General features: G+C 48.1%; 54 pseudogenes; all 54 read right to left on the bottom strand.

Annotated features, from left to right (window-relative positions):
- Nucleotides 1-603: 603 nt before the first annotated feature.
- On the bottom strand, nucleotides 604-722 carry LOC143800716 (5S ribosomal RNA; annotated as a pseudogene).
- Nucleotides 723-1163: 441 nt separating this feature from the next.
- LOC143799024 (5S ribosomal RNA) lies at nucleotides 1164-1282 on the bottom strand (annotated as a pseudogene).
- Nucleotides 1283-1525: 243 nt separating this feature from the next.
- LOC143798743 (5S ribosomal RNA) lies at nucleotides 1526-1644 on the bottom strand (annotated as a pseudogene).
- Nucleotides 1645-1721: 77 nt separating this feature from the next.
- LOC143798027 (5S ribosomal RNA) lies at nucleotides 1722-1840 on the bottom strand (annotated as a pseudogene).
- A 274-nt stretch (nucleotides 1841-2114) lies between these two features.
- On the bottom strand, nucleotides 2115-2233 carry LOC143800753 (5S ribosomal RNA; annotated as a pseudogene).
- A 439-nt stretch (nucleotides 2234-2672) lies between these two features.
- LOC143799214 (5S ribosomal RNA) lies at nucleotides 2673-2791 on the bottom strand (annotated as a pseudogene).
- Nucleotides 2792-3237: 446 nt separating this feature from the next.
- On the bottom strand, nucleotides 3238-3356 carry LOC143797673 (5S ribosomal RNA; annotated as a pseudogene).
- A 447-nt stretch (nucleotides 3357-3803) lies between these two features.
- LOC143800333 (5S ribosomal RNA) lies at nucleotides 3804-3922 on the bottom strand (annotated as a pseudogene).
- A 450-nt stretch (nucleotides 3923-4372) lies between these two features.
- On the bottom strand, nucleotides 4373-4491 carry LOC143797959 (5S ribosomal RNA; annotated as a pseudogene).
- Nucleotides 4492-5495: 1004 nt separating this feature from the next.
- On the bottom strand, nucleotides 5496-5614 carry LOC143800365 (5S ribosomal RNA; annotated as a pseudogene).
- Nucleotides 5615-5691: 77 nt separating this feature from the next.
- Nucleotides 5692-5810, bottom strand: LOC143798811 (5S ribosomal RNA; annotated as a pseudogene).
- Nucleotides 5811-6052: 242 nt separating this feature from the next.
- On the bottom strand, nucleotides 6053-6171 carry LOC143798845 (5S ribosomal RNA; annotated as a pseudogene).
- Nucleotides 6172-7172: 1001 nt separating this feature from the next.
- Nucleotides 7173-7291, bottom strand: LOC143797948 (5S ribosomal RNA; annotated as a pseudogene).
- A 440-nt stretch (nucleotides 7292-7731) lies between these two features.
- On the bottom strand, nucleotides 7732-7850 carry LOC143797937 (5S ribosomal RNA; annotated as a pseudogene).
- Nucleotides 7851-8294: 444 nt separating this feature from the next.
- On the bottom strand, nucleotides 8295-8413 carry LOC143797661 (5S ribosomal RNA; annotated as a pseudogene).
- Nucleotides 8414-8490: 77 nt separating this feature from the next.
- On the bottom strand, nucleotides 8491-8609 carry LOC143798892 (5S ribosomal RNA; annotated as a pseudogene).
- Nucleotides 8610-8854: 245 nt separating this feature from the next.
- Nucleotides 8855-8973, bottom strand: LOC143797650 (5S ribosomal RNA; annotated as a pseudogene).
- A 438-nt stretch (nucleotides 8974-9411) lies between these two features.
- Nucleotides 9412-9530, bottom strand: LOC143797638 (5S ribosomal RNA; annotated as a pseudogene).
- A 442-nt stretch (nucleotides 9531-9972) lies between these two features.
- LOC143797809 (5S ribosomal RNA) lies at nucleotides 9973-10091 on the bottom strand (annotated as a pseudogene).
- Nucleotides 10092-10168: 77 nt separating this feature from the next.
- On the bottom strand, nucleotides 10169-10287 carry LOC143799023 (5S ribosomal RNA; annotated as a pseudogene).
- Nucleotides 10288-10530: 243 nt separating this feature from the next.
- Nucleotides 10531-10649, bottom strand: LOC143797626 (5S ribosomal RNA; annotated as a pseudogene).
- Nucleotides 10650-10726: 77 nt separating this feature from the next.
- LOC143798757 (5S ribosomal RNA) lies at nucleotides 10727-10845 on the bottom strand (annotated as a pseudogene).
- Nucleotides 10846-11090: 245 nt separating this feature from the next.
- LOC143797615 (5S ribosomal RNA) lies at nucleotides 11091-11209 on the bottom strand (annotated as a pseudogene).
- Nucleotides 11210-11647: 438 nt separating this feature from the next.
- LOC143800514 (5S ribosomal RNA) lies at nucleotides 11648-11766 on the bottom strand (annotated as a pseudogene).
- A 442-nt stretch (nucleotides 11767-12208) lies between these two features.
- LOC143797691 (5S ribosomal RNA) lies at nucleotides 12209-12327 on the bottom strand (annotated as a pseudogene).
- A 77-nt stretch (nucleotides 12328-12404) lies between these two features.
- Nucleotides 12405-12523, bottom strand: LOC143799022 (5S ribosomal RNA; annotated as a pseudogene).
- A 244-nt stretch (nucleotides 12524-12767) lies between these two features.
- Nucleotides 12768-12886, bottom strand: LOC143800721 (5S ribosomal RNA; annotated as a pseudogene).
- Nucleotides 12887-13325: 439 nt separating this feature from the next.
- LOC143797573 (5S ribosomal RNA) lies at nucleotides 13326-13444 on the bottom strand (annotated as a pseudogene).
- Nucleotides 13445-13884: 440 nt separating this feature from the next.
- Nucleotides 13885-14003, bottom strand: LOC143797958 (5S ribosomal RNA; annotated as a pseudogene).
- A 447-nt stretch (nucleotides 14004-14450) lies between these two features.
- LOC143797947 (5S ribosomal RNA) lies at nucleotides 14451-14569 on the bottom strand (annotated as a pseudogene).
- Nucleotides 14570-15011: 442 nt separating this feature from the next.
- Nucleotides 15012-15130, bottom strand: LOC143798849 (5S ribosomal RNA; annotated as a pseudogene).
- A 442-nt stretch (nucleotides 15131-15572) lies between these two features.
- LOC143798855 (5S ribosomal RNA) lies at nucleotides 15573-15691 on the bottom strand (annotated as a pseudogene).
- A 439-nt stretch (nucleotides 15692-16130) lies between these two features.
- LOC143796956 (5S ribosomal RNA) lies at nucleotides 16131-16249 on the bottom strand (annotated as a pseudogene).
- A 440-nt stretch (nucleotides 16250-16689) lies between these two features.
- Nucleotides 16690-16808, bottom strand: LOC143797956 (5S ribosomal RNA; annotated as a pseudogene).
- A 443-nt stretch (nucleotides 16809-17251) lies between these two features.
- On the bottom strand, nucleotides 17252-17370 carry LOC143797946 (5S ribosomal RNA; annotated as a pseudogene).
- A 442-nt stretch (nucleotides 17371-17812) lies between these two features.
- On the bottom strand, nucleotides 17813-17931 carry LOC143798853 (5S ribosomal RNA; annotated as a pseudogene).
- Nucleotides 17932-18569: 638 nt separating this feature from the next.
- On the bottom strand, nucleotides 18570-18688 carry LOC143800750 (5S ribosomal RNA; annotated as a pseudogene).
- A 244-nt stretch (nucleotides 18689-18932) lies between these two features.
- On the bottom strand, nucleotides 18933-19051 carry LOC143798739 (5S ribosomal RNA; annotated as a pseudogene).
- Nucleotides 19052-19295: 244 nt separating this feature from the next.
- Nucleotides 19296-19414, bottom strand: LOC143798810 (5S ribosomal RNA; annotated as a pseudogene).
- Nucleotides 19415-19661: 247 nt separating this feature from the next.
- LOC143800558 (5S ribosomal RNA) lies at nucleotides 19662-19780 on the bottom strand (annotated as a pseudogene).
- A 444-nt stretch (nucleotides 19781-20224) lies between these two features.
- Nucleotides 20225-20343, bottom strand: LOC143797603 (5S ribosomal RNA; annotated as a pseudogene).
- Nucleotides 20344-20812: 469 nt separating this feature from the next.
- Nucleotides 20813-20931, bottom strand: LOC143799020 (5S ribosomal RNA; annotated as a pseudogene).
- Nucleotides 20932-21177: 246 nt separating this feature from the next.
- Nucleotides 21178-21296, bottom strand: LOC143794684 (5S ribosomal RNA; annotated as a pseudogene).
- A 444-nt stretch (nucleotides 21297-21740) lies between these two features.
- LOC143798586 (5S ribosomal RNA) lies at nucleotides 21741-21859 on the bottom strand (annotated as a pseudogene).
- Nucleotides 21860-22308: 449 nt separating this feature from the next.
- On the bottom strand, nucleotides 22309-22427 carry LOC143797591 (5S ribosomal RNA; annotated as a pseudogene).
- A 77-nt stretch (nucleotides 22428-22504) lies between these two features.
- LOC143799018 (5S ribosomal RNA) lies at nucleotides 22505-22623 on the bottom strand (annotated as a pseudogene).
- Nucleotides 22624-22865: 242 nt separating this feature from the next.
- LOC143797579 (5S ribosomal RNA) lies at nucleotides 22866-22984 on the bottom strand (annotated as a pseudogene).
- A 77-nt stretch (nucleotides 22985-23061) lies between these two features.
- LOC143800604 (5S ribosomal RNA) lies at nucleotides 23062-23180 on the bottom strand (annotated as a pseudogene).
- An 803-nt stretch (nucleotides 23181-23983) lies between these two features.
- Nucleotides 23984-24102, bottom strand: LOC143800374 (5S ribosomal RNA; annotated as a pseudogene).
- Nucleotides 24103-24377: 275 nt separating this feature from the next.
- Nucleotides 24378-24496, bottom strand: LOC143798852 (5S ribosomal RNA; annotated as a pseudogene).
- A 77-nt stretch (nucleotides 24497-24573) lies between these two features.
- LOC143799017 (5S ribosomal RNA) lies at nucleotides 24574-24692 on the bottom strand (annotated as a pseudogene).
- A 246-nt stretch (nucleotides 24693-24938) lies between these two features.
- Nucleotides 24939-25057, bottom strand: LOC143800353 (5S ribosomal RNA; annotated as a pseudogene).
- Nucleotides 25058-25134: 77 nt separating this feature from the next.
- Nucleotides 25135-25253, bottom strand: LOC143800749 (5S ribosomal RNA; annotated as a pseudogene).
- A 244-nt stretch (nucleotides 25254-25497) lies between these two features.
- Nucleotides 25498-25616, bottom strand: LOC143797567 (5S ribosomal RNA; annotated as a pseudogene).
- Between the last annotated feature and the right edge of the window lie 204 nt (nucleotides 25617-25820).

The following is a 25820-nucleotide window of genomic DNA, read 5'->3' as shown; positions in this document are numbered from 1 at the left end:
ACAGAGCACAGCCCACAGAGAACTATATACAGCCCACAGTAGTATACAGCACAGAGCACAGCCCACAGAGAGCTATATACAGCCCACAGCAGTATACAGCACAGAGCACAGCCCACAGAGAACTATATACAGCCCACAGCAGTATACAGCACAGAGCACAGCCCACAGAGAACTATATACAGCCCACATCTCTTCTCTTCCTCCCCTCACCTCCTCCGAGAATGGCCCCGCAGTCCAGAAAAAAAAAAAACTCTCCTCACCTCTCCTCGTGCCCAGCGTTGCTTCCTGGTTCCTGCTCCTGTCTCAGCAGCTGCAGTCTGCCCGGGACACAGCAGGAGCGCGATGATGTGACATCATCGCGCACCCGCAGTGTCAGAGGCAGAGCGGCGAATGATGGGAGAGGAGCGTCTGTAGACGCTCTCTCCTCCATCATTGCATTCAACTGTACCGGCGTCTATACGCCGGTATAGTTGAATGCGACGGCGGGGGCGGCGGATTGAGCGGCCCACCACTGGCACCGGCCCTTCTGGCATTTGCCAGAAGTGCCCTATGGCCAGTCCGGCCCTGGTCGTAAGGGAAAGCTTTGAGAAAAACAAAATAGCAAGTCAACGGTACCGGGGATTCCCAGCCAGTCTCCCAAGCCGGTACTTGCCCAGCCTCAAGCTGCTTAGCGTTTGCGATCTGACGAGGGCAGGCACATTCAGCTTAGAGTGGCCATTGACGGACAACTAGCACCACAGTGGGTCTTTTCAAGTGATATAACATTGTAAGGGAAAGCTTTGATAAACCCCCCCCCCAAAAAAAAAAAAAAAAACTTGCCCAGCCTCAAGCTGCTTAGCATTTGCGATCTGACCAGAGCTGGCACATTCAGCTTAGAGTGGCCAAAGACAGATTGTTCACACCAGTGCGGCTCTTTTCAAGAGGAATACAATCGTCAGGGAAAGCTTATATCAAAACGAAAAAACCAAGTCAACGGTACCAGGGATTCCCAGCCAGTCTCCCATGCTGGTACTTGCCTAGCCTCAAGCTGCTTAGCATTTGCGATATGACGAGGGCAGGCACATTCAGCTTAGTGTGGCCATTGATCGATTGCTTTTGCGTCTGCTAGTCTTTTCAAGATGAAAACAATCGTAAGGGAAAGCTTTGAGAAAAACAAAATAGAAAGTCAACGGTACCGGGGATTCCCAGCCAGTCTCCCATGCCGGTACTTGCCCAGCCTCAAGCTGCTTAGCGTTTGCGATCTGACGAGGGCAGGCACATTCAGCTTAGAGTGGCCATTGACGGACAGCTAGCACCACAGCGGGTCTTTTCAAGAGATATAAAATTGTAAGGGAAAGCTTTGATAAACCCCCCCCCCCCAAAAAAAAAGAAACTTGCCCAGCCTCAAGCTGCTTAGCATTTGCGATATGACCACAGCTGGCACATTCAGCTTAGAGTGGCCAATGACAGATTGTTCACACCAGTGCGGCTCTTTTCAAGAGGAATACAATCGTCAGGGAAAGCTTGGATCAAAACGAAAAAATCAAGTCAACGGTACCAGGGATTCCCAGCCAGTCTCCCATGCTGGTACTTGCCTAGCCCCAAGCTGCTTAGCATTTGCGATCTGATGAGGGCAGGTACATTCAGCTTAGTGTGGCCATTGACCGATTGCTTTTGCGTCTGCTAGTCTTTTCAAGATGAAAACAATCGTAAGGGAAAGCTTTGAGAAAAACAAAATAGAAAGTCAACGGTACCGGGGATTCCCAGCCAGTCTCCCATGCCGGTACTTGCCCAGCCTCAAGCTGCTTAGCGTTTGCGATCTGACGAGGGCAGGCACATCCAGCTTAGTGTGGCCATTGACCGATTGCTTTTGCGTCTGCTAGTCTTTTCAAGATGAAAACAATCGTAAGGGAAAGCTTTGAGAAAAACAAAATAGAAAGTCAACGGTACCGGGGATTCCCAGCCAGTCTCCCATGCCGGTACTTGCCCAGCCTCAAGCTGCTTAGCATTTGCGATCTGACCAGAGCTGGCACATTCAGCTTAGTGTGGCCAATGACAGATTGTTCACACCAGTGCGGCTCTTTTCAAGAGGAATACAATCGTCAGGGAAAGCTTATATCAAAACAAAAAAACCATGTCAACTGTACCAGGGATTCCCAGCCAGTCTCCCATGCTGGTACTTGCCTAGCCTCAAGCTGCTTAGCATTTGCGATCTGACGAGGGCAGGCACATTCAGCTTAGTGTGGCCATTGACCGATTGCTTTTGCGTCTGCTAGTCTTTTCAAGATGAAAACAATCGTAAGGGAAAGCTTTGAGAAAAACAAAATAGGAAGTCAACGGTACCAGGGATTCCCAGCCAGTCTCCCATGCCGGTACTTGCCCAGCCTCAAGCTGCTTAGCGTTTGCGATCTGATGAGGGCAGGCACACTCAGCTTAAAGTTGCCATTGACGGACAGCTAGCACCACAGCGGGTCTTTTCAAGAGATATAAAATTGTAAGGGAAAGCTTTGATAAACCCCCCCCCCAAAAAAAAAAAGAAACTTGCCCAGCCTCAAGCTGCTTAGCATTTGCGATATGACCACAGCTGGCACATTCAGCTTAGAGTGGCCAATGACGGATTGTTCACACCAGTGCGGCTCTTTTCAAGAGGAATACAATCGTCAGGGAAAGCTTGGATCAAAACGAAAAAATCAAGTCAACGGTACCAGGGATTCCCAGCCAGTCTCCCATGCTGGTACTTGCCTAGCCTCAAGCTGCTTAGCATTTGCGATCTGACGAGGGCAGGTACATTCAGCTTAGTGTGGCCATTGACCGATTGCTTTTGCGTCTGCTAGTCTTTTCAAGATGAAAACAATCGTAAGGGAAAGCTTTGAGAAAAACAAAATAGAAAGTCAACGGTACCGGGGATTCCCAGCCAGTCTCCCATGCCGGTACTTGTCCAGTCTCAAGCTGCTTAGCGTTTGCGATCTGACGAGGGCAGGCACATTCAGCTTAGAGTGGCCATTGACGGACAACAAGCACCACAGCGGGTCTTTTCAAGAGATATAAAATTGTAAGGGAAAGCTTTGATAAACCCCCCCCCCAAAAAAAAAAAAAAAAAAGAAACTTGCCCAGCCTCAAGCTGCTTAGCATTTGCGATCTGACCAGAGCTGGCACATTCAGCTTAGAGTGGCCAATGACAGATTGTTCACACCAGTGCGGCTCTTTTCAAGAGGAATACAATCGTCAGGGAAAGCTTATATCAAAACGAAAAAACCAAGTCAACGGTACCAGGGATTCCCAGCCAGTCTCCCATGCTGGTACTTGCCTAGCCTCAAGCTGCTTAGCATTTGCGATCTGACGAGGGCAGGCACATTCAGCTTAGTGTGGCCATTGACCGATTGCTTTCGCGTCTGCTAGTCTTTTCAAGATGAAAACAATCGTAAGGGAAAGCTTTGAGAAAAACAGAATAGCAAGTCAACGGTACCGGGGATTCCCAGCCAGTCTCCCATGCCGGTACTTGCCCAGCCTCAAGTTGCTTAGCGTTTGCGATCTGACGAGGGCAGGCACATTCAGCTTAGAGTGGCCATTGACAGACATCTAGCACCACAGCGGGTCTTTTCAAGAGATATAAAATTGTAAGGGAAAGCTTTGATAAACCCCCCCGCCCAAAAAAAAAAGAAACTTGCTCAGCCTCAAGCTGCTTAGCATTTGCGATCTGACCAGAGCTGGCACATTCAGCTTAGAGTGGTCAACGACAGATTGTTCACACCAGTGCGGCTCTTTTCAAGAGGAATACAATCGTCAGGGAAAGCTTGGATCAAAACAAAAAAACAAAAAAACTAAGTCAACGGTACCAGGGATTCCCAGCCAGTCTCCCATGCTGGTACTTGCCTAGACTCAAGCTGCTTAGCATTTGCGATCTGACGAGGGCAGGCACATTCAGCTTAGTGTGGCCATTGACCGATTGCTTTTGCGTCTGCTAGTCTTTTCAAGATGAAAACAATCGTAAGGGAAAGCTTTGAGAAAAACAAAATAGCAAGTCAACGGTACCGGGGATTCCCAGCCAGTCTCCCATGCCGGTACTTGCCCAGCCTCAAGCTGCTTAGCGTTTGCGATCTGACGAGGGCAGGCACATTCAGCTTAGAGTTGCCATTGACTGACAACTAGCACCACAGCGGGTCTTTTCAAGAGATATAAAATTGTAAGGGAAAGCTTTGATAAACCCCCCCCCCCCCAAAAAAAAAAAAAAAAAAAGAAACTTGCCCAGCCTCAAGCTGCTTAGCATTTGCGATCTGACCAGAACCGGCACATTCAGCTTAGAGTGGCCAATGACAGATTGTTCACACCAGTGCGGCTCTTTTCAAGAGGAATACAATCGTCAGGGAAAGCTTGGATCAAAACGAAAAAACCAAGTCAACGGTACCAGGGATTCCCAGCCAGTCTCCCATGCAGGTACTTGCCTAGCCTCAAGCTGCTTAGCATTTGCGATCTGACGAGGGCAGGCACATTCAGCTTAGTGTGGCCATTGACCAATTGCTTTTGCGTCTGCTAGTCTTTTCAAGATGAAAACAATCGTAAGGGAAAGCTTTGAGAAAAACAAAATAGCAAGTCAACGGTACCGGGGATTCCCAGCCAGTCTCCCATGCCGGTACTTGCCCAGCCTCAAGGTGCTTAGCGTTTGCGATCTGACGAGGGCAGGCACATTCAGCTTAGAGTGGCCATTGACGGACAACTAGCACCACAGCGGGTCTTTTCAAGAGATATAAAATTGTAAGGGAAAGCTTTGATAACCCCCCCCCCAAAAAAAAAAAAAAAAGAAACTTGCCCAGCCTCAAGCTGCTTAGCATTTGCGATCTGACCAGAGCTGGCACATTCAGCTTAGAGTGGCCAATGACAGATTGTTCACACCAGTGCGGCTCTTTTCAAGAGGAATACAATCGTCAGGGAAAGCTTGGATCAAAACGAAAAAACCAAGTCAACGGTAACAGGGATTCCCAGCCAGTCTCCCATGCTGGTACTTGCCTAGCTTCAAGCTGCTTAGCATTTGCGATCTCACGAGGGCAGGCACATTCAGCTTAGTGTGGCCATTGACCGATTGCTTTTGCGTCTGCTAGTCTTTTCAAGATGAAAACAATCGTAAGGAAAAGCTTTGAGAAAAACAAAATAGCAAGTCAACGGTACCGGGGATTCCCAGCCAGTCCCCCATGCCGGTACTTGCCCAGCCTCAAGCTGCTTAGCGTTTGCGATCTGACGAGGGAAGGCACATTCAGCTTAGAGTGGCCATTGACGAACAACTAGCACCACAGCGGGTCTTTTCAAGAGATATAAAATTGTAAGGGAAAGCTTTGATAAACCCCCCCCCCCCAAAAAAAAAAAAAGAAACTTGCCCAGCCTCAAGCTGCTTAGCATTTGAGATCTGACCAGAGCTGGCACATTCAGCTTAGAGTGGCCAATGACAGATTGTTCACACCAGTGCGGTTTTTTCAAGAGGAATACAATCGTCAGGGAAATCTTGGATCAAAACGAAAAAACCAAGTCAACGGTACCAGGGATTCCCAGCCAGTCTCCCATGCTGGTACTTGCTTAGCCTCAAGCTGCTTAGCATTTGCGATCTGACGAGGGCAGGCACATTCAGCTTAGTGTGGCCATTGACCAATTGCTTTCGGGTCTGCTAGTCTTTTCAAGATGAAAACAATCATAAGGGAAAGCTTTGAGAAAAACAAAATAGCAAGTCAACGGTACCGGGGATTCCCAGCCAGTCTCCCATGCTGGTACTTGCCCAGCCTCAAGCTGCTTAGCGTTTGCGATCTGACGAGGGCAGGCACATTCAGCTTAGAGTGGCCATTGACGGACAACTAGCACCACAGCGGGTCTTTTCAAGAGATATAAAATTGTAAGGGAAAGCTTTGATAAAACCCCCCCCCAAAAAAAAAAGAAACTTGCCCAGCCTCAAGCTGCTTAGCATTTGCGATCTGACCAGAGCTGGCACATTCAGCTTAGAGTGGCCAATGACAGATTGTTCACACCAGTGCGGCTCTTTTCAAGAGGAATACAATCATCAGGGAAAGCTTGGATCAAAACGAAAAAACCAAGTTAACGGTACCAGGGATTCCCAGCCAGTCTCCCATGCTGGTACTTGCCTAGCCTCAAGCTGCTTAGCATTTGCGATCTGACGAGGGCAGGCACATTCAGCTTAGTGTGGCCATTGACCGATTGCTTTTGCGTCTGCTAGTCTTTTCAAGATGAAAACAATCGTAAGGGAAAGCTTTGAGAAAAACAATATAGCAAGTCAACGGTACCGGGGATTCCCAGCCAGTCTCCCATGCCGGTACTTGCCCAGCCTCAAGGTGCTTAGCGTTTGCGATCTGACGAGGGCAGGCACATTCAGCTTAGAGTGGCCATTGACGGACAACTAGCACCACAGCGGGTCTTTTCAAGAGATATAAAATTGTAAGGGAAAGCTTTGATAACCCCCCCCCCAAAAAAAAAAAAAAAAGAAACTTGCCCAGCCTCAAGCTGCTTAGCATTTGCGATCTGACCAGAGCTGGCACATTCAGCTTAGAGTGGCCAATGACAGATTGTTCACACCAGTGCGGCTCTTTTCAAGAGGAATACAATCGTCAGGGAAAGCTTGGATCAAAACGAAAAAACCAAGTCAACGGTAACAGGGATTCCCAGCCAGTCTCCCATGCTGGTACTTGCCTAGCTTCAAGCTGCTTAGCATTTGCGATCTCACGAGGGCAGGCACATTCAGCTTAGTGTGGCCATTGACCGATTGCTTTTGCGTCTGCTAGTCTTTTCAAGATGAAAACAATCGTAAGGAAAAGCTTTGAGAAAAACAAAATAGCAAGTCAACAGTACCGGGGATTCCCAGCCAGTCCCCCATGCCGGTACTTGCCCAGCCTCAAGCTGCTTAGCGTTTGCGATCTGACGAGGGAAGGCACATTCAGCTTAGAGTGGCCATTGACGAACAACTAGCACCACAGCGGGTCTTTTCAAGAGATATAAAATTGTAAGGGAAAGCTTTGATAAAACCCCCCCCCAAAAAAAAAAAGAAACTTGCCCAGCCTCAAGCTGCTTAGCATTTGCAATCTGACCAGAGCTGGCACATTCAGCTTAGAGTGGCCAATGACAGATTGTTCACACCAGTGCGGCTCTTTTCAAGAGGAATACAATCGTCAGGGAAAGCTTGTATCAAAACGAAAAAAACAAGTCAACGGTACCAGGGATTCCCAGCCAGTCTCCCATGCTGGTACTTGCCTAGCCTCAAGCTGTTTAGCATTTGCGATCTGATGAGGGCAGGCACATTCAGCTTAGTGTGGCCATTGACTGATTGCTTTCGCGTCTGCTAGTCTTTTCAAGATGAAAACAATCGTAAGGGAAAGCTTTGAGAAAAACAAAATAGCAAGTCAACGGTACTGGGGATTCCAAGCAAGTCTCCCATGCCGGTACTTGCCCAGCCTCAAGCTGCTTAGCGTTTGCGATCTGACGAGGGCAGGCACATTAAGCTTAGAGTGGCCAATGACGGACAACTAGCACCACAGCGGGTCTTTTCAAGAGATATAAAATTGTAAGGAAAAGCTGTGAAAACCCCCCCCCCCCCCCAAAAAAAAGAAACTTGCCCAGCCTCAAGCTGTTTAGCATTTGCGATCTGACCAGAGCTGGCACATTCAGCTTAGAGTGGCCAATGACAGATTGTTCACACCAGTGCGGCTCTTTTCAAGAGGAATACAATCGTCAGGGAAAGCTTGGATCAAAACGAAAAAACCAAGTCAATGGTACCAGGGATTCCCAGCCAGTCTCCCATGCTGGTACTTGCCTAGCCTCAAGCTGCTTAGCATTTGCGATCTGACGAGGGCAGGCACATTCAGCTTAGTGTGGCCATTGACCGATTGCTTTCGCGTCGGCTAGTCTTTTCAAGATGAAAACAATTGTAAGGGAAAGCTTTGAGAAAAACAAAACAGCAAGTCAACGGTACCGGGGATTCCCAGCCAGTCTCCCATGCCGGTACTTGCCCAGCCTCAAGCTGCTTATCGTTTAGCGATCTGACGAGGGCAGGCACATTCAGCTTAGAGTGGCCATTGACGGACAACTAGAACCACAGCGGGTCTTTTCAAGAGATATAAAATTGTAAGGGAAAGCTTTGATAAAACCCCCCACCTCCCCCCAAAAAAAAGAAACTTGCCCAGCCTCAAGCTGCTTAGCATTTGCGATCTGACCAGAGCTGGCACATTCAGCTTAGAGTGGCCAATGACAGATTGTTCACACCAGTGCGGCTCTTTTCAAGAGGAATACAATCGTCAGGGAAAGCTTGTATCAAAACGAAAAAAACAAGTCAACGGTACCAGGGATTCCCAGCCAGTCTCCCATGCTGGTACTTGCCTAGCCTCAAGCTGCTTAGCATTTGCGATCTGACGAGGGCAGGCACATTCAGCTTAGTGTGGCCATTGACCGATTGCTTTCGCGTCTGCTAGTCTTTTCAAGATGAAAACAATCGTAAGGGAAAGCTTTGAGAAAAACGAAATAGCAAGTCAACGGTACCGGGGATTCCCAGCCAGTCTCCCATCCCGGTACTTGCCCAGCCTCAAGCTGCTTAGCATTTGCGATCTGACGAGGGCAGGCACATTAAGCTTAGAGTGGCCATTGACGGACAACTAGCACCACAGCGGGTCTTTTCAAGAGATATAAAATTGTAAGGGAAAGCTTTGATAACCCCCCCCCAAAAAAAAAAAAAAAGAAACTTGCTCAGCCTCAAGCTGCTTAGCATTTGCGATCTGACCAGAGCTGGCACATTCAGCTTAAAGTGGCCAATGACAGATTGTTCACGCCAGTGCGGCTCTTTTCAAGAGGAATACAATCGTCAGGGAAAGCTTGGATCAAAATGAAAAAACCAAGTCAACGGTACCAGGGATTCCCAGCCAGTCTCCCATGCTGGTACTTGCCTAGCCTCAAGCTGCTTAGCATTTGCGATCTGACGAGGGCAGGCACATTCAGCTTAGTGTGGCCATTGACCGATTGCTTTCACGTCTGCTAGTCTTTTCAAGATGAAAACAATCGTAAGGGAAAGCTTTGAGATAAACAAAATAGCAAGTCAACGGTACCGGGGATTCCCAGCCAGTCTCCCATGCCGGTACTTGCCCAGCCTCAAGCTGCTTAGCGTTTGTGATCTGACGAGGGCAGGAACATTCAGCTTAGAGTGGCCATTGACGGACAACTAGCACCACAGCGGGTCTTTTCAAGAGATATAAAATTGTAAGGGAAAGTTTGATAAACCCCCCCCCCCAAAAAAAAAAGAAACTTGCCCAGCCTCAAGCTGCTTAGCATTTGCGATCTGACCAGAGCTGGCACATTCAGCTTAGAGTGGCCAATGACAGATTGTTCACACCAGTGCGACTCTTTTCAAGAGGAATACAATCGTCAGGGAAAGCTTGGATCAAAACAAACAAACCAAGTCAACGGTACCAGGGATTCCCAGCCAGTCTCCCATGCTGGTACTTGCCTAGCCTCAAGCTGCTTAGCATTTGCGATCTGACGAGGGCAGGCACATTCAGCTTAGTGTGGCCATTGACCGATTGCTTTCGCGTCTGCTAGTCTTTTCAAGATGAAAACAATCGTAAGGGAAAGCTTTGAGAAAAACAAAATAGCAAGTCAACGGTACCGGGGATTCCCAGCCAGTCTCCCATGCCGGTACTTGCCCAGCCTCATGCTGCTTAGCGTTTGCGATCTGACGAGGGCAGGCACATTCAGCTTAGAGTGGCCATTGACGGACAACTAGCACCATAGCGAGTCTTTTCAAGAGATATAAAATTGTAAGGGAAAGCTTTGATAAACCCCCCCCCAAAAAAAAAAATAAAAAAACTTGCCCAGCCTCAAGCTGCTTAGCATTTGCGATCTGACCAGAGCTGGCACATTCAGCTTAGAGTGGCCAATGACAGATTGTTCACACCAGTGCGGCTCTTTTCAAGAGGAATACAATCGTCAGGGAAAGCTTGGATCAAAATGAAAAAACCAAGTCAACGGCACCAGGGATTCCCAGCCAGTCTCCCATGCTGGTACTTGCCTAGCCTCAAGCTGCTTAGCATTTGCGATCTGATGAAGGCAGGCACATTCAGCTTAGTGTGGCCGTTGACCGATTGCTTTCGCGTCTGCTAGTCTTTTCAAGATGAAAACAATCGTAAGGGAAAGCTTTGAGAAAAACAAAATAGCAAGTCAACGGTACCGGGGATTCCCAGCCAGTCTCCCATGCCGGTACTTGCCCAGCCTCAAGCTGCTTAGCGTTTGCGATCTGACGAGGGCAGGCACATTCAGCTTAGAGTGGCCATTGACGGACAGCTAGCACCACAGCGGGTCTTTTCAAGAGATATAAAATTGTAAGGGAAAGCTTTTACGAACCACCCCCCCCCCAAAAAAAAGAAACTTGCCCAGCCTCAAACTACTTTGCATTTGCAATCTGACCAGAGATGGCACATTCAGCTTAGAGTGGCCAATGACAGATTGTTCACACCAGTGCGGCTCTTTTCAAGAGGAATACAATCGTCAGGGAAAGCTTGGATCAAAACGAAAAAACCAAGTCAACGGTACCAGGGATTCCCAGCCAGTCTCCCATGCTGGTACTTGCCTAGCCTCAAGCTGCTTAGCATTTGCGATCTGACGAGGGCAGGCACATTCAGCTTAGTGTGGCCATTGACCGATTGCTTTCGCGTCTGCTAGTCTTTTCAAGATGAAAACAATCGTAAGGGAAAGCTTTGAGAAAAACGAAATAGCAAGTCAACGGTACCGGGGATTCCCAGCCAGTCTCCCATCCCGGTACTTGCCCAGCCTCAAGCTGCTTAGCGTTTGCGATCTGACGAGGGCAGGCACATTAAGCTTAGAGTGGCCATTGACGGACAACTAGCACCACAGCGGGTCTTTTCAAGAGATATAAAATTGTAAGGGAAAGCTTTGATAACCCCCCCCCAAAAAAAAAAAAAAAGAAACTTGCTCAGCCTCAAACTGCTTAGCATTTGCGATCTGACCAGAGCTGGCACATTCAGCTTAAAGTGGCCAATGACAGATTGTTCACGCCAGTGCGGCTCTTTTCAAGAGGAATACAATCGTCAGGGAAAGCTTGGATCAAAATGAAAAAACCAAGTCAACGGTACCAGGGATTCCCAGCCAGTCTCCCATGCTGGTACTTGCCTAGCCTCAAGCTGCTTAGCATTTGCGATCTGACGAGGGCAGGCACATTCAGCTTAGTGTGGCCATTGACCGATTGCTTTCACGTCTGCTAGTCTTTTCAAGATGAAAACAATCGTAAGGGAAAGCTTTGAGATAAACAAAATAGCAAGTCAACGGTACCGGGGATTCCCAGCCAGTCTCCCATGCCGGTACTTGCCCAGCCTCAAGCTGCTTAGCGTTTGTGATCTGACGAGGGCAGGAACATTCAGCTTAGAGTGGCCATTGACGGACAACTAGCACCACAGCGGGTCTTTTCAAGAGATATAAAATTGTAAGGGAAAGTTTGATAAACCCCCCCCCCAAAAAAAAAAAGAAACTTGCCCAGCCTCAAGCTGCTTAGCATTTGCGATCTGACCAGAGCTGGCACATTCAGCTTAGAGTGGCCAATGACAGATTGTTCACACCAGTGCGACTCTTTTCAAGAGGAATACAATCGTCAGGGAAAGCTTGGATCAAAACAAACAAACCAAGTCATCGGTACCAGGGATTCCCAGCCAGTCTCCCATGCTGGTACTTGCCTAGCCTCAAGCTGCTTAGCATTTGCGATCTGACGAGGGCAGGCACATTCAGCTTAGTGTGGCCATTGACCGATTGCTTTCGCGTCTGCTAGTCTTTTCAAGATGAAAACAATCGTAAGGGAAAGCTTTGAGAAAAACAAAATAGCAAGTCAACGGTACCGGGGATTCCCAGCCAGTCTCCCATGCCGGTACTTGCCCAGCCTCATGCTGCTTAGCGTTTGCGATCTGACGAGGGCAGGCACATTCAGCTTAGAGTGGCCATTGACGGACAACTAGCACCACAGCGAGTCTTTTCAAGAGATATAAAATTGTAAGGGAAAGCTTTGATAAACCCCCCCCCCAAAAAAAAAATAAAAAAACTTGCCCAGCCTCAAGCTGCTTAGCATTTGCGATCTGACCAGAGCTGGCACATTCAGCTTAGAGTGGCCAATGACAGATTGTTCACACCAGTGCGGCTCTTTTCAAGAGGAATACAATCGTCAGGGAAAGCTTGGATCAAAATGAAAAAACCAAGTCAACGGCACCAGGGATTCCCAGCCAGTCTCCCATGCTGGTACTTGCCTAGCCTCAAGCTGCTTAGCATTTGCGATCTGATGAAGGCAGGCACATTCAGCTTAGTGTGGCCGTTGACCGATTGCTTTCGCGTCTGCTAGTCTTTTCAAGATGAAAACAATCGTAAGGGAAAGCTTTGAGAAAAACAAAATAGCAAGTCAACGGTACCGGGGATTCCCAGCCAGTCTCCCATGCCGGTACTTGCCCAGCCTCAAGCTGCTTAGCGTTTGCGATCTGACGAGGGCAGGCACATTCAGCTTAGAGTGGCCATTGACGGACAGCTAGCACCACAGCGGGTCTTTTCAAGAGATATAAAATTGTAAGGGAAAGCTTTTACGAACCACCCCCCCCCCCAAAAAAAAGAAACTTGCCCAGCCTCAAACTACTTTGCATTTGCAATCTGACCAGAGATGGCACATTCAGCTTAGAGTGGCCAATGACAGATTGTTCACACCAGTGCGGCTCTTTTCAAGAGGAATACAATCGTCAGGGAAAGCTTGGATCAAAACGAAAAAACCAAGTCAACGGTACCAGGGATTCCCAGCCAGTCTCCCATGCTGGTACTTGCCTAGCCTCAAGCTGCTTAGCATTTGCGATCTGATGAGGGAAGGCACATTCAGCTTAGTGTGGCCATTGACCAATCGCTTTCGCGTCTGCTAGTCTTTTCAAGATGAAAACAATCGTAAGGGAAAGCTTTGAGAAAAACAAAATAGCAAGTCAACGGTACCGGGGATTCCCAGACAGTCTCCCATGCCGGTACTTGCCCAGCCTCAAGCTGATTAGCGTTTGCGATCTGACGAGGGCAGGCACATTAAGCTTAGAGTGGCCATTGACGGACAACTAGCACCACAGCGGGTCTTTTCAAGAGATATAAAATTGTAAAGGAAAGCTTTGATAAACCCCCCCCCCCAAAAAAAAAAGAAACTTGCCCAGCCTCAAGATGCTTAGCATTTGCGATCTGACCAGAGCTGGCACATTCAGCTTAGAGTGGCCAATGACAGATTGTTCACACCAGTGCGGCTCTTTTCAAGAGGAATACAATCGTCAGGGAAAGCTTGGATCAAAACGAAAAAACCAAGTCAACGGCACCAGGGATTCCCAGCCAGTCTCCCATGCTGGTACTTGCCTAGCCTCAAGCTGCTTAGCATTTGCGATCTGACGAGGGCAGGCACATTCAGCTTAGTGTGGCCATTGACCGATTGCTTTCACGTCTGCTAGTCTTTTCAAGATGAAAACAATCGTAAGGGAAAGCTTAGAGAAAAACAAAATAGCAAGTCAACGGTAACGGGGATTCCCAGCCAGTCTCCCATGCCGGTACTTGCCCAGCCTCAAGCTGCTTAGCGTTTGCGATCTGACGAGGGCAGGCACATTGAGCTTAGAGTGGCCATTGACGGACAACTAGCACCACAGCGGGTCTTTTCAAGAGATATAAAATTGTAAGGGAAAGCTTTGATAAACCCCCCCCCCAAAAAAAAAAAAGAAACTTGCCCAGCCTCAAGCTGCTTAGCATTTGCGATCTGACCAGAGCTGGCACATTCATCTTAGAGTGGCCAATGACAGATTGTTCACACCAGTGCGGCTCTTTTCAAGAGGAATACAATCGTCAGGGAAAGCTTGGATCAAAACGAAAAAACCAAGTCAACGGTACCAGGGATTCCCAGCCAGTCTCCCATGCAGGTACTTGCCTAGCCTCAAGCTGCTTAGCATTTGCGATCTGACGAGGGCAGGCACATTCAGCTTAGTGTGGCCATTGACCGATTGCTCTTGCGTCTGCTAGTCTTTTCAAGATGAAAACAATTGTAAGGGAAAGCTTTGAGAAAAACAAAATAGCAAGTCAACCGTACCGGGGATTACCAGCCAGTCTCCCATGCCGGTACTTGCCCAGCCTCAAGCTGCTTAGCGTTTGCGATCTGACGAGGGCAGGCACATTCAGCTTAGAGTGGCCATTGACGGACAACTAGCACGACAGCGGGTCTTTTCAAGAGATATAAAATTGTAAGGGAAAGCTTTGATAAACCCCCCCCCAAAAAAAAAAAAAAAAAAAAGAAACTTGCCCAGCCTCAAGCTGCTTAGCATTTGCGATCTGACCAGAGCTGGCACATTCAGCTTAGAGTGGCCAATGACAGATTGTTCACACCAGTGTGGCTCTTTTCAAGAGGAATACAATCGTCAGGGAAAGCTTGGATCAAAACGAAAAAACCAAGTCAACGGCACCAGGGATTCCCAGCCAGTCTCCCATGCTGGTACTTGCCTAGCCTCAAGCAGCTTAGCATTTGCGATCTGACGAGGGCAGGCACATTCAGCTTAGTGTGGCCATTGACCGATTGCTTTTGCGTCTGCTAGTCTTTTCAAGATGAAAACAATCGTAAGGGAAAGCTTTGAGATAAACAAAATAGCAAGTCAATGGTACCGGGGATTCCCAGCCAGTCTCCCATGCCGGTACTTGCCCAGCCTCAAGCTGCTTAGCGTTTGTGATCTGACGAGGGCAGGCACATTCAGCTTAGAGTGGCCATTGACGGACAACTAGCACCACAGCGGGTCTTTTCAAGAGATATAAAATTGTAAGGGAAAGCTTTGATAAACCCCCCCCCCAAAAAAAAAAAAAAGAAACTTGCCCAGCCTCAAGCTGCTTAGCATTTGCGATCTGACCAGAGCTGGCACATTCAGCTTAGAGTGGCCAATGACAGATTGTTCACACCAGTGCGACTCTTTTCAAGAGGAATACAATCGTCAGGGAAAGCTTGGATCAAAACGAAAAAACCAAGTCAACGGTACCAGGGATTCCCAGCCAGTCTCCCATACTGGTACTTGCCTAGCCTCAAGCTGCTTAGCATTTGCAATCTGACGAGGGCAGGCACATTCAGCTTAGTGTGGCCATTGACCGATTGCTTTTGCGTCTGCTAGTCTTTTCAAGATGAAAACAATCGTAAGGGAAAGCTTTGAGATAAACAAAATAGCAAGTCAATGGTACCGGGGATTCCCAGCCAGTCTCCCATGCCGGTACTTGCCCAGCCTCAAGCTGCTTAGCGTTTGTGATCTGACGAGGGCAGGCACATTCAGCTTAGAGTGGCCATTGACGGACAACTAGCACCACAGCGGGTCTTTTCAAGAGATATAAAATTGTAAGGGAAAGCTTTGATAAACCCCCCCCCCAAAAAAAAAAAAAAGAAACTTGCCCAGCCTCAAGCTGCTTAGCATTTGCGATCTGACCAGAGCTGGCACATTCAGCTTAGAGTGGCCAATGACAGATTGTTCACACCAGTGCGACTCTTTTCAAGAGGAATACAATCGTCAGGGAAAGCTTGGATCAAAACGAAAAAACCAAGTCAACGGTACCAGGGATTCCCAGCCAGTCTCCCATGCTGGTACTTGCCTAGCCTCAAGCTGCTTAGCATTTGCAATCTGACGAGGGCAGGCACATTCAGCTTAGTGTGGCCATTGACCGATTGCTTTTGCGTCTGCTAGTCTTTTCAAGATGAAAACAATCGTAAGGGAAAGCTTTGAGAAAAACAAAATAGCAAGTCAACGGTACCGGGGATTCCCAGACAGTCTCCCATGCCGGTACTTGCCCAGCCTCAAGCTGATTAGCGTTTGCGATCTGACGAGGGCAGGCACATTAAGCTTAGAGTGGCCATTGACGGACAACTAGCACCACAGCGGGTCTTTTCAAGAGATATAAAATTGTAAAGGAAAGCTTTGATAAACCCCCCCCCCCCAAAAAAAAAGAAACTTGCCCAGCCTCAAGATGCTTAGCATTTGCGATCTGACCAGAGCTGGCACATTCAGCTTAGAGTGGCCAATGACAGATTGTTCACACCAGTGCGGCTCTTTTCAAGAGGAATACAATCGTCAGGGAAAGCTTGGATCAAAACGAAAAAACCAAGTCAACGGCACCAGGGATTCCCAGCCAGTCTCCCATGCTGGTACTTGCCTAGCCTCAAGCTGCTTAGCATTTGCGATCTGACGAGGGCAGGCACATTCAGCTTAGTGTGGCCATTGACCGATTGCTTTCACGTCTGCTAGTCTTTTCAAGATGAAAACAATCGTAAGGGAAAGCTTAGAGAAAAACAAAATAGCAAGTCAACGGTAACGGGGATTCCCAGCCAGTCTCCCATGCCGGTACTTGCCCAGCCTCAAGCTGCTTAGCGTTTGCGATCTGACGAGGGCAGGCACATTGAGCTTAGAGTGGCCATTGACGGACAACTAGCACCACAGCGGGTCTTTTCAAGAGATATAAAATTGTAAGGGAAAGCTTTGATAAACCCCCCCCCCCCAAAAAAAAAAGAAACTTGCCCAGCCTCAAGCTGCTTAGCATTTGCGATCTGACCAGAGCTGGCACATTCATCTTAGAGTAGCCAATGACAGATTGTTCACACCAGTGCGGCTCTTTTCAAGAGGAATACAATCGTCAGGGAAAGCTTGGATCAAAACGAAAAAACCAAGTCAACGGTACCAGGGATTCCCAGCCAGTCTCCCATGCAGGTACTTGCCTAGCCTCAAGCTGCTTAGCATTTGCGATCTGACGAGGGCAGGCACATTCAGCTTAGTGTGGCCATTGACCGATTGCTTTTGCGTCTGCTAGTCTTTTCAAGATGAAAACAATTGTAAGGGAAAGCTTTGAGAAAAACAAAATAGCAAGTCAACCGTACCGGGGATTACCAGCCAGTCTCCCATGCCGGTACTTGCCCAGCCTCAAGCTGCTTAGCGTTTGCGATCTGACGAGGGCAGGCACATTCAGCTTAGAGTGGCCATTGACGGACAACTAGCACGACAGCGGGTCTTTTCAAGAGATATAAAATTGTAAGGGAAAGCTTTGATAAACCCCCCCCCCAAAAAAAAAAAAAAAGAAACTTGCCCAGCCTCAAGCTGCTTAGCATTTGCGATCTGACCAGAGCTGGCACATTCAGCTTAGAGTGGCCAATGACAGATTGTTCACACCAGTGTGGCTCTTTTCAAGAGGAATACAATCGTCAGGGAAACCTTGGATCAAAGCGAAAAAACCAAGTCAACGGCACCAGGGATTCCCAGCCAGTCTCCCATGCTGGTACTTGCCTAGCCTCAAGCAGCTTAGCATTTGCGATCTGACGAGGGCAGGCACATTCAGCTTAGTGTGGCCATTGACCGATTGCTTTTGCGTCTGCTAGTCTTTTCAAGATGAAAACAATCGTAAGGGAAAGCTTTGAGATAAACAAAATAGCAAGTCAATGGTACCGGGGATTCCCAGCCAGTCTCCCATGCCGGTACTTGCCCAGCCTCAAGCTGCTTAGCGTTTGTGATCTGACGAGGGCAGGCACATTCAGCTTAGAGTGGCCATTGACGGACAACTAGCACCACAGCGGGTCTTTTCAAGAGATATAAAATTGTAAGGGAAAGCTTTGATAAACCCCCCCCCCAAAAAAAAAAAAAAGAAACTTGCCCAGCCTCAAGCTGCTTAGCATTTGCGATCTGACCAGAGCTGGCACATTCAGCTTAGAGTGGCCAATGACAGATTGTTCACACCAGTGCGACTCTTTTCAAGAGGAATACAATCGTCAGGGAAAGCTTGGATCAAAACGAAAAAACCAAGTCAACGGTACCAGGGATTCCCAGCCAGTCTCCCATGCTGGTACTTGCCTAGCCTCAAGCTGCTTAGCATTTGCAATCTGACGAGGGCAGGCACATTCAGCTTAGTGTGGCCATTGACCGATTGCTTTTGCGTCTGCTAGTCTTTTCAAGATGAAAACAATCGTAAGGGAAAGCTTTGAGATAAACAAAATAGCAAGTCAATGGTACCGGGGATTCCCAGCCAGTCTCCCATGCCGGTACTTGCCCAGCCTCAAGCTGCTTAGCGTTTGTGATCTGACGAGGGCAGGCACATTCAGCTTAGAGTGGCCATTGACGGACAACTAGCACCACAGCGGGTCTTTTCAAGAGATATAAAATTGTAAGGGAAAGCTTTGATAAACCCCCCCCCCAAAAAAAAAAAAAAGAAACTTGCCCAGCCTCAAGCTGCTTAGCATTTGCGATCTGACCAGAGCTGGCACATTCAGCTTAGAGTGGCCAATGACAGATTGTTCACACCAGTGCGACTCTTTTCAAGAGGAATACAATCGTCAGGGAAAGCTTGGATCAAAACGAAAAAACCAAGTCAACGGTACCAGGGATTCCCAGCCAGTCTCCCATGCTGGTACTTGCCTAGCCTCAAGCTGCTTAGCATTTGCGATCTGACAAGGGCAGGCACATTCAGCTTAGTGTGGCCATTGAACGATTGCTTTCGCGTCTGCTAGTCTTTTCAAGATGAAAACAATCGTAAGGGAAAGCTTTGAGAAAAACAAAATAGCAAGTCAACGGTACCGGGGATTCCCAGCCAGTCTCCCATGCCGGTACTTGCCCAGCCTCAAGCTGCTTAGCGTTTGCTATCTGACGAGGGCAGGAACATTCAGCTTAGTGTGGCCATTGACGGACAACTAGCACCACAGTGGGTCTTTTCAAGAGATATAAAATTGTAAGGGAAAGCTTTGATAAACCCCCCCCCCAAAAAAAAAAAAGAAACTTGCCCAGCCTCAAGCTGCTTAGCATTTGCGATCTGACCAGAGCTGGCACATTCAGCTTAGAGTGGCCAATGACAGATTGTTCACACCAGTGCGGCTCTTTTCAAGAGGAATACAATCGTCAGGGAAAGCTTGGATCAAAACGAAAAAACTAAGTCAACGGTACCAGGGATTCCCAGCCAGTCTCCCATGCTGGTACTTGCCTAGCCTCAACCTGCTTAGCATTTGCGATCTGACGAGGGCAGGCACATTCAGCTTAGTGTGGCCATTGACGGACAACTAGCACCACAGCGGGTCTTTTCAAGAGATATAAATTTGTAAGGGAAAGCTTTGATAACCCCCCCCCCCAAAAAAAAAAAAAGAAACTTGCCCAGCCTCAAGCTGCTTAGCATTTGCGATCTGACCAGAGCTGGCACATTCAGCTTAGTGTGGCCATTGAACGATTGCTTTCGCGTCTGCTAGTCTTTTCAAGATGAAAACAATCGTAAGGGAAAGCTTTGAGAAAAACAAAATAGCAAGTCAACGGTACCGGGGATTCCCAGCCAGTCTCCCATGCTGGTACTTGCCCAGCCTCAAGCTGCTTAGCGTTTGCGATCTGACGAGGGCAGGCACATTCAGCTTAGAGTGGCCATTGACAGACAACTAGCACTACAGCGGGTCTTTTCAAGAGATATAAAATTGTAAGGGAAAGCTTTGATAACCCCCCCCCCCCAAAAAAAAAAAAAAGAAACTTGCCCAGCCTCAAGCTGCTTAGCATTTGCGATCTGACCAGAGCTGGCACATTCAGCTTAGAGTGGCCAATGACAGATTGTTCACACCAGTGCGGCTCTTTTAAAGAGGAATACAATCGTCAGGGAAAGCTTGGATCAAAACGAAAAAACCAAGTCAACAGTACCAGGGATTCCCAGCCAGTCTCCCATGCTGGTACTTGCCTAGCCTCAAGCTGCTTAGCATTTGCGATCTGACAAGGGCAGGCACATTCAGCTTAGTGTGGCCATTGACCGATTGCTTTTGTGTCTGCTAGTCTTTTCAAGATGAAAACAATCGTAAGGGAAAGCTTTGAGAAAAACAAAATAGCAAGTCAACGGTACCGGGGAATCCCAGCCAGTCTCCCATGCCGGTACTTGCCCAGCCTCAAGCTGCTTAGCGTTTGCGATCTGACGAGGGCAGGCACATTCAGCTTAGAGTGGCCATTGACGGACAACTAGCACCACAGCGGGTCTTTTCAACAGATATAAAATTGTAAGGGAAAGCTTTGATAAACCCCCCCCCCCCAAAAAAAAAAAAAAAAAACTTGACCAGCCTCAAGCTGCTTAGCATTTGCAATCTGACCAGAGCTGGCACATTCAGCTTAGAGTGGCCAATGACAGATTGTTCACACCAGTGTGGCTCTTTTCAAGAGGAATACAATCGTCAGGGAAAGCTTGGATCAAAACGAAAAGACCAAGTCAACGGTACCAGGGATTCCCAGCCAGTCTCCCATGCTGGTACTTGCCTAGCCTCAAGCTGCTTAGCATTTGCGATCTGACGAGGGCAGGCACATTCAGCTTAGTGTGGCCATTGACCGATTGCTTTTGCGTCTGCTAGTCTTTTCAAGATGAAAACAATCGTAAGGGAAAGCTTTGAGAAAAACAAAATAGCAAGTCAACGGTACCAGGGATTCCCAGCCAGTCTCCCATGCTGGTACTTGCCTAGCCTCAAGCTGTTTAGCATTTGCAATCTGACGAGGGTAGGCACATACAGCTTAGTGTAGCCATTGACCGACTGCTTTCGCGTCTGCTAGTCTTTTCAAGATGAAAACAATCGTAAGGGAAAGCTTTGAGAAAAACAAAAGAGCAAGTCAACGGTACCAGGGATTCCCAGCCAGTCTCCCATGCTTGTACTTGCCTAGCCTCAAGCTGCTTAGCATTTGCGATCTGACGAGGGTAGGCACATACAGCTTAGTGTGGCCATTGAGCGATTGCTTTTGCGTCTGCTAGTCTTTTCAAGATGAAAACAATCGTAAGGGAAAGCTTTGAGAAAAACAAAATAGCAAGTCAACGGTACCGGGGATTCCCAGCCAGTCTCCCATGCCGGTACTTGCCCAGCCTCAAGCTGCTTAGCGTTTGCGATCTGACGAGGGCAGGCACATTCAGCTTAGAGTGGCCATTGACGGACAACTAGCACCACAGCGGGTCTTTTCAAGAGATATAAAATTGTAAGGGAAAGCTTTGATAAACAACCCCCCCCCAAAAAAAAAAAAGAAACTTGCCCAGCCTCAAGCTGCTTAGCATTTGCGATCTGACCAGAGCTGGCACATTCAGCTTAGAGTAGCCAATGACAGATTGTTCACACCAGTGCGGCTCTTTTCAAGAGGAATACCATCGTCAGGGAAAGCTTGGATCAAAACGAAAAAACCAAGTCAACGGTACCAGGAATTCCCAGCCAGTCTCCCATGCTGGTACTTGCCTAGCCTCAAGCTGCTTAGCATTTGCGATCTGACGAGGGCAGGCACATTCAGCTTAGTGTGGCCATTGACTGATTGCTTTCGCGTCTGCTAGTCTTTTCAAGATGAAAACAATCGTAAGGGAAAGCTTTGAGAAAAACAAAATAGCAAGTCAACGGTACCGGGGATTCCCAGCCAGTCTCCCATGCCGGTACTTGCCCAGCCTCAAGCTGCTTAGCATTTGCGATCTGACGAGGGCAGGCACATTCAGCCTAGAGTGGCCATTGACGGACAACTAGCACCACAGCGGGTCTTTTCAAGAGATATAAAATTGTAAGGGAAAGCTTTGATAAACCCCCCCCCCCCAAAAAAAAAAAAAAGAAGCTTGCCCAGCCTCAAGCTGCTTAGCATTTGCGATCTGACCAGAGCTGGCACATTCAGCTTAGAGTGGCCAATGACAGATTGTTCACACCAGTGCAGCTCTTTTCAAGAGGAATACAATCGTCAGGGAAAGCTTGGATCAAAACGAAAAAACCAAGTCAACGGTACCAGGGATTCCCAGCCAGTCTCCCAGGATGGTACTTGCCTAGCCTCAAGCTGCTTAGCATTTGCGATCTGACGAGGGCAGGCACATTCAGCTTAGTGTGGCCATTGACCGATTGCTTTCGCGTCTGCTAGTCTTTTCAAGATGAAAACAATCGTAAGGGAAAGCTTTGAGAAAAACAAAATAGCAAGTCAACGGTACCGGGGATTCCCATCCAGTCTCCCATGCCGGTATTTGCCCAGCCTCAAGCTGCTTAGCGTTTGTGATCTGACGAGGGCAGGCACATTCAGCTGAGAGTGGCCATTGACTGACAACTAGCACCACAGCGGGTCTTTTCAAGAGATGTTAAATTGTAAGGGAAAGCTTTGATAAACCCCCCCCCCCAAAAAAAAAAAAAAAAAAAAGAAACTTGCATAGCCTCAAGCTGCTTAGCATTTGCGATCTGACCAGAGCTAGCACATTCAGCTTAGAGTGGCCAATGACAGATTGTTCACACCAGTGCGGCTCTTTTCAAGAGGAATACAATCGTCAGGGAAAGCTTGGATCAAAACGAAAAAACCAAGTCAACGGTACCAGGGATTCCCAGCCAGTCTCCCATGCTGGTACTTGCCTAGCCTCAAGCTGCTTAGCATTTGCGATCTGACGAGGGCAGGCACATTCAGCTTAGTGTGGCCATTGACAAATTGCTTTCGCGTCTGCTAGTCTTTTCAAGATGAAAACAATTGTAAGGGAAAGCTTTGAGAAAAACAAAATAGCAAGTCAACGGTACCGGGGATTCCCAGCCAGTCTCCCATGCCGGTACTTGCCCAGCCTCAAGCTGCTTAGCGTTTGCGATCTGACGAGGGCAGGCACATTCAGCTTAGAGTGGCCATTGACGGACAACTAGCACCACAGCGGGTCTTTTCAAGAGATATAAAATTGTAAGGGAAAGCTTTGATAAACCCCCCCCCAAAAAAAAAAAGAAACTTGCCCAGCCTCAAGCTGCTTAGCATTTGCAATCTGACCAGCGCTGGCACATTCAGCTTAGAGTGGCCAATGACAGATTGTTCACACCAGTGCGGCTCTTTTCAAGAGGAATACAATCGTCAGGGAAAGCTTGGATCAAAACGAAAAAACCAAGTCAACGGTACCAGGGATTCCCAGCCAGTCTCCCATGCTGGTACTTGCCTAGCCTCAAGCTGCTTAGCATTTGCGATCTGACGAGGGCAGGCACATTCAGCTTAGTGTGGCCATTGACCGATTGCTTTCGCGTCTGCTAGTCTTTTCAAGATGAAAACAATCGTAAGGGAAAGCTTTGAGAAAAACAAAATAGCAAGTCAACGGTACCGGGGATTCCCAGCCAGTCTCCCATGCCGGTACTTGCCCAGCCTCAAGCTGCTTAGCGTTTGCGAGCTGACGAGGGCAGGCACATTCAGCTTAGAGTGGCCATTGACGGACAACTAGCACCACAGCGGGTCTTTTCAAGAGATATAAAATTGTAAGGGAAAGCTTTGATAAACCCCCCCCCCCAAAAAAAAAAGAAACTTGCCCAGCCTCAAGCTGCTTAGTATTATGCAATCTGACCAGAGCTGGCACATTCAGCTTAGAGTGGCCAATGACAGATTGTTCACACCAGTGCGGCTCTTTTCAAGAGGAATACAATCGTCAGGGAAAGCTTGGATCAAAACGAAAAAACCAAGTCAACGGTACCAGGGATTCCCAGCCTTTCTCCCATGCTGGTACTTGCCTAGCCTCAAGCTGCTTAGCATTTGCGATCTGACGAGGGCAGGCACATTCAGCTTAGTGTGGCCATTGACAAATTGATTTCGGGTCTGCTAGTCTTTTCAAGATGAAAACAATTGTAAGGGAAAGCTTTGAGAAAAACAAAATAGCAAGTCAACAGTACCAGGGATTCCCAGCCAGTCTCCCATGCCGGTACTTGCCCAGCCTCAAGCTGCTCAGCGTTTGCGATCTGACGAGGGCAGGCACATTCAGCTTAGAGTGGCCATTGACGGACAACTAGCACCACAGCGGGTCTTTTCAAGAGATATAAAATTGTAAGGGAAAGCTTTGATAAACCCCCCCCCCCCAAAAAAAAAAGAAACTTGCCCAGCCTCAAGCTGCTTAGCATTTGCAATCTGACCAGCGCTGGCACATTCAGCTTAGAGTGGCCAATGACAAATTGTTCACACCAGTGCGGCTCTTTTCAAGAGGAATACAATCGTCAGGGAAAGCTTGGATCAAAACGAAAAAACCAAGTCAACGGTACCAGGGATTCCCAGCCAGTCTCCCATGCTGGTACTTGCCTAGCCTCAAGCTGCTTAGCATTTGCGATCTGACAAGGGCAGGCACATTCAGCTTAGTGTGGCCATTGACGGATTGCTTTCGCGTCTGCTAGTCTTTTCAAGATGAAAACAATCGTAAGGGAAAGCTTTGAGAAAAACAAAATAGCAAGTCAACGGTACCGGGGATTCCCAGCCAGTCTCCCATGCCGGTACTTGCCCAGCCTCAAGCTGCTTAGCATTATGCAATCTGACCAGAGCTGGCACATTCAGCTTAGAGTGGCCAATGACAGATTGTTCACACCAGTGCGGCTCTTTTCAAGAGGAATACAATCGTCAGGGAAAGCTTGGATCAAAACGAAAAAACCAAGTCAACGATACCAGGGATTCCCAGCCAGTCTCCCATGCTGGTACTTGCCTAGCCTCAAGCTGCTTAGCATTTGCGATCTGACGAGGGCAGGCACATTCAGCTTAGTGTGGCCATCGACCGATTGCTTTTGCTTCTGCTAGTCTTTTCAAGATGAAAACAATCGTAAGGGAAAGCTTTGAGAAAAACAAAATAGCAAGTCAACGGTACCGGGGATTCCCAGCCAGTCTCCCATGCCGGTACTTGCCCAGCCTCAAGCTGCTTAGCGTTTGCGATCTGACGAGGGCAGGCACATTCAGCTTAGAGTGGCCATTGACGGACAACTAGCACCACAGCGGGTCTTTTCAAGAGATATAAAATTGTAAGGGAAAGCTTTGATAAACCCCCCCCCCCAAAAAAAAAAAAAGAAACTTGCCCAGCCTCAAGCTGCTTAGCATTTGCGATCTGACCAGAGCTGGCACATTCAGCTTAGAGTGGCCAATGACAGATTGTTCACACCAGTGCGGCTCTTTTCGAGAGGAATACAATCGTCAGGGAAAGCTTGGATCAAAACGAAAAAACCAAGTCAACGGTACCAGGGATTCCCAGCCAGTCTGCCATGCTGGTACTTGCCTAGCCTCAAGCTGCTTAGCATTTGCGATCTGACGAGGGCAGGCACATTCAGCTTAGTGTGGCCATTGACAGATTGCTTTCGCGTCTGCTAGTCTTTTCAAGATGAAAACAATCGTAAGGGAAAGCTTTGAGAAAAACAAAATAGCAAGTCAACGGTACCGGGGATTCCCAGCCAGTCTCCCATGCCGGTACTTGCCCAGCCTCAAACTGCTTAGCGTTTGCGATCTGACGAGGGCAGGCACATTCAGCTTAGAGTGGCCATTGACGGACAACTAGCACCACAGCGGGTCTTTTCAAGAGATATAAAATTGTAAGGGAAAGCTTTGATAAACCCCCCCCCCCAAAAAAAAAAAGAAACTTGCCCAGCCTCAAGCTGCTTAGCATTTGCGATCTGACCAGAGCTGGCACATTCAGCTTAGAGTGGCCAATGACAGATTGTTCACACCAGTGCGGCTCTTTTGAAGAGGAATACAATCGTCAGGGAAAGCTTGGATCAAAACGAAAAAACCAAGTCAACGGTACCAGGGATTCCCAGCCAGTCTCCCATGCTGGTACTTGCCTAGCCTCAAGCTGCTTAGCATTTGCGATCTGACGAGGGCAGGCACATTCAGCTTAGTGTGGCCATTGACCGATTGCTTTCGCATCTGCTAGTCTTTTCAAGATGAAAACAATCGTAAGGGAAAGCTTTGAGAAAAACAAAATAGCAAGTCAACGGTACCGGGGATTCCCAGCCAGTCTCCCATGCCGGTACTTGCCCAGCCTCAAGCTGCTTAGCGTTTGCGATCTGACGAGGGCAGGCACATTCTGCTTAGAGTGGCCATTGACAGACTACT

Source organism: Ranitomeya variabilis, chromosome 1, assembly GCF_051348905.1.
Source record: "Ranitomeya variabilis isolate aRanVar5 chromosome 1, aRanVar5.hap1, whole genome shotgun sequence".
Classification (NCBI taxonomy): Eukaryota; Metazoa; Chordata; class Amphibia; order Anura; family Dendrobatidae; genus Ranitomeya; species Ranitomeya variabilis.
Note: the sequence above shows the minus strand (reverse complement) of the source record. Positions and strands in the feature narration are given on the sequence as shown.